The sequence below is a fragment of the Lolium rigidum genome, chromosome 6, assembly GCF_022539505.1.
Source record: "Lolium rigidum isolate FL_2022 chromosome 6, APGP_CSIRO_Lrig_0.1, whole genome shotgun sequence".
Lineage (NCBI taxonomy): Eukaryota > Viridiplantae > Streptophyta > Magnoliopsida > Poales > Poaceae > Lolium > Lolium rigidum.
Window position 1 is genome coordinate 346739727 of NC_061513.1, and position 4208 is coordinate 346743934.

At 40.3% G+C, this 4208-nt stretch overlaps 1 long non-coding RNA gene across 2 annotated transcripts; it reads right to left on the reverse strand.

Annotated features, from left to right (window-relative positions):
- Positions 1-1075: 1075 nt before the first annotated feature.
- LOC124658958 lies at positions 1076-1767 on the reverse strand. 2 transcript variants are annotated; one of them, XR_006989393.1, is made up of 3 exons: positions 1613-1767; positions 1405-1486; positions 1076-1272 (listed from the first exon to the last, which is right to left on the reverse strand). It is a non-coding gene; the product is annotated as an uncharacterized LOC124658958 (long non-coding RNA). The 2 variants fall into 2 exon arrangements; XR_006989394.1 differs by having other exon boundaries at positions 1076-1266; positions 1401-1486.
- Between the last annotated feature and the right edge of the window lie 2441 nt (positions 1768-4208).

Sequence of the window (4208 nt, forward strand, 5' to 3'; positions counted from 1 at the left end):
TTTGATGGAAAGAGTTTGTATAAGATTAAGAATAAATACTTTGTATTTTTCAAATATTAAAGGTGATGCCCTCGCATTTGCGAGGGCCCATGTGCTATCAATTACATAACAGGTCCGGTTGACACGTTATATAGACATACCATGGAATCTGACTCTAAAACTGATCGGTGATTACAAAATACTAGCAAAGAAAGGCGCGGCCGCACGCCGCGCGCCGGATGGTGGGAATTATCTTGTTAATGTTTCTACTTGATGAGATTTTTTTTAGCTTGGTGTCGGTGTTTTTACTGTGGGTGGTAGATGGCTGTGCAGAGTGGTTGTCGTTGGGTGCCTCGCCGTGGTGCTACAGAGACAGTTTAAGATTCAGTTTTGGCATTTTTTTTGCAAGATAGATATGTATTGAACGGAAGGGAAGCTATTTTCAGATAGTTGGTTCCAGGTAGTAGATGTTTATATTGGATTACATTGTGAATTAGATTGAGCCAGGTGTTTAATTTCGAAAAGATACAGATGCGCCTAGTTGACGTGGTGCTTGCCCATTAGACAGTGGTGCCGGTACATATCCACATAGTAGATATGACCGCATCACGCAGCGTAGAATAAATATATTGGCTAACAAATTTAATCCACACTGCTGCTATATATATAGCTGACAATATCCTAATATAGCTAGGGTAGCTCTCTTCAATGGTAGGTAGCGTAGAGGAGATGGATTGGTCTCCGTCGTTGATACTCTCCTTCTTTGGTGCTGGAAGGGAAAGGAGAAAAGCACAAAATACGATTAAGTGGCACATCTTGATTAGCTGGCACGTTGGAAGGCAAAAGTGCACCAGAGCCAACCAAACCATGCGCTGAAGAAAACAAAACCAAAGAAGTGAAACACATCATACCCAATAGGGTGTACCAACTAAAGAGGCAGATGCAACCCAATCAGGGTCTGATGGATACGCCAGCGGCAAAGGAGTCCAAAAACTCCGTCTCTGCAAAGGGAATCATCATCATCCCCAGTAAAGGCCAACCAGTGGCCGAACCATACCCGTCAGTTGAAGACGAAGATGCAAGAACACTTGCCCGATGCAAGTATGAAAAAAAGTATAAAAAATGAATGAAGTCATAAACAAATTAGGAGGCCACGAAAATAAGAACAATTAATGCACAGAAATCAGATAAACAACGAAGACCATGAAAAGAACTCAGTTCACCAAAAATATTGAGGTGCATAATCATCAGCAGGAGAGCCACCGATCTTGTCGAACCCACCATGCCCTGCTCCTGCGGAAGCACAAAAGAAAATTAGATAAGAAAAGTACACACATTCACTATCTGCGGCAGGGAAGAGAAAACAATGGGAACTCTATGAAATTAAGATCAGGTAATATACTTAAATGGTAGCATATTACCTACTTTGAATTCTCAGATATGATAGTGGACAAAGCTGGCTTAAACATTCGTTCGACGTCATGTGGGATGTTCTGGTGGAGTCAATCTGAATCAAAAGGAAATAGAGCAACAACGTCTGGTGTATTAGAGCAACAATAGCCAACCTGAAGCAAGAAAGTGCCACCAACGTCACTTCCATCAGGCCAAGACACGATGTACACACAGTGCTTACCTGAGCTGGCAAGTAGGTCGACTTTCCTCCCCAGGACAGAATGCTAGGCCTTACGTATATACTCTGATTTGTCCTATAAGCAACGTTTAGGAACAAATTAGCAATATGTAGGTTACATGGACCAGTTATAGATAGGAGATGTGTTCAGTACCTCAGTCTCCATGCTAGAGGTAAAGCCGTAATCGGCAATCTCAGAAAAATAATGCAAGACGGAAATCAGGATACAGAGGAAAAACATGACATCTGAAGAAAGTATGCAGAAAAGCAAAGAGAAATATAGACATTACTCTCCTAATACAGAGCAGATCGTCTTCCAAACTAATATAATACAGAGAAAAAACATGACATCTGAAGGAGAGTATTTACAAAAGCAAAGAGAAATATACCAGATCTCTCAAAGTAGAAGTATAATGAGGCTCTAGTTCATGTTCATTTCTGACTTGTAAAGTCAATGCTTGCGAGAACTGTGCAAGATACTCATCTCTGAAACAAAATTCGTAATATCTACTTGTGCAGGGAAAAAAGAAGAATGCAACCTCACAAGTGTTATCTACACCATATATATTTCATACTCCCTTCCAAAAACACCATGTAATTTATAGATTAAAGGTGGTAAAACTCGTGTGTTTTCTAGTAAATGTCTGAGAAACATAGAAGAAAGCACACATTTTTCTTTTGCATCTTCTTGCTTTATTCAACAGAAAGTAACTGATTCCCCAACAGCCATGACAATTGGCTCTCTCTGTGGACGTGGCAACGACTAAGGGTGGCAATGGTCGATCTCACGCGAGGAGGCTGCCGACTCCTTTGCTTCCATCTGCCACAATATCAAAAAAAATAAAATAAAGGAAAGCGAAAATTGGAAGGAACAACTAAATAGGAACAAACTGATAAAAAGATGGACAGAGATGAAACCAATAACCGCGCACACAAGTTATACAATATTATAAATATAGCTTGTGAATCTAACGAAATATGAGAGGAAGACTTTTTAGATGAAGACAAAAAGCAAGAGGTTCTAGCAAGGCTAACATATACATTAATACCGTCACTTTATATAAACTACAATAACCATTTTTCAGTTGTAGTTCTATTCCAACTAAAATGAGCTTCAAACTGTTAGGGGGAGTTGTTTATGGAAAGCTACATCATGTATAGATGCATGCATCAAACCAAAACATGGTCAGTGGAAGATGTTATCCACGGAAATACATCTGAACTAATGAGAGGAGAGAATACATGTACTTTATAGATTAGAGGTGCTAAAACTCGTGTGTTTTCTAGTAAATGTTTGAGAAACATAGAGGAAAGCACACATTTTACTTTTGCATCTTCTTGCTTTATTCAACACAAAATAACCGATTCCCCAACAGCCATGATGACATAGAGGTAAGCACACATGTCTTTTAGAGAGTAAATGTAAGAACATGTTGCACATAGTTATTCCAAAGTATAACAAAAATTTGAAGAACTAAAGGTTGTTAGTTTGGCTGATATTTAGTTGTATTGAAGCCAAGAAATTTCCTGAGGGCCAGATTATCAAACACCGAACTGAAATGCATCTACTAATAGAAACTACCAAAGTACCAATTACTACAAAGCAACCAGATAACTGATAATAAAATTACGACTCGATCGATGATTTGAGAACATAATGCTTTAGAACAACTTCAGTAATTAAGCTCTTAATTAGTTAATTACAGTTGTTTCAGGTCTGGGGGACTGAATAATATTAGGCAGCCTACCCGCATATACATATTCCATGTTTCTTTGCAGCAGAAGTAACATCATGGTAACATGAAGGCTTGTCTCAATGTTTCAGTTAAGGTTCGACTTTGAGGAGGATTCAGAGGCATATGCGAAAACTGCCACTTCTTTTGCACCAGCTGCAATAGCAGCCTCAAATCTCTGGAAATCAATCATTTATCACTATGGGACCGATCTTTAAAATATGTGAAGTGGATTGCCACTATGGAGCAGGGTCTTCTGAAAAGTATATTCAAATGGGCAGACTCTGAGCCTAGGAGTCAACACAGGAAAACACACATCTCGCGCCTGTCAGATCCCTTTAAGGGCATCCTTTTCATCAGCAAGCTCCAAAATTGAGCGAGAAAGATTAGGTCTCGATAATTGACAAATTATTACACCCTGAGATGTGCCAATTAATTTGGTCCAGAGGGAGTACTAATTTTGGCATATCTTTGGTAATGTAACTCCCAGTCAGCATTTCCACAAACAGCTGGTGAGCATAGCAGGTTTGCGTAGGACATGGCAGCCATGGATGCGGTAAGGGAGGGAGGCTGACCTGCATCCTGGTGGAGAACAAGTCGAAAGACTGCAGCATGGTGGCAGCAACGCCAAGGCGTAAGCGCTCCATACATATCCATGGATGAATTATGAATGCTTGATAAAAAAAAGTTGGAAGAGAAACCTGAGGTAGGGAAGGTTCCACTGTCAAACTCGTGTGAACTGGATTCTACCGTCGCTGCACAGAAAAAAAGAGGTGAGTCCTCAAGCATAAGCAGCAACCCATGCGCTCCCTAAAGTCTCCACCATCATGCTCTGCATATGCTGCCGCCGGACTCCATGGTCGCCA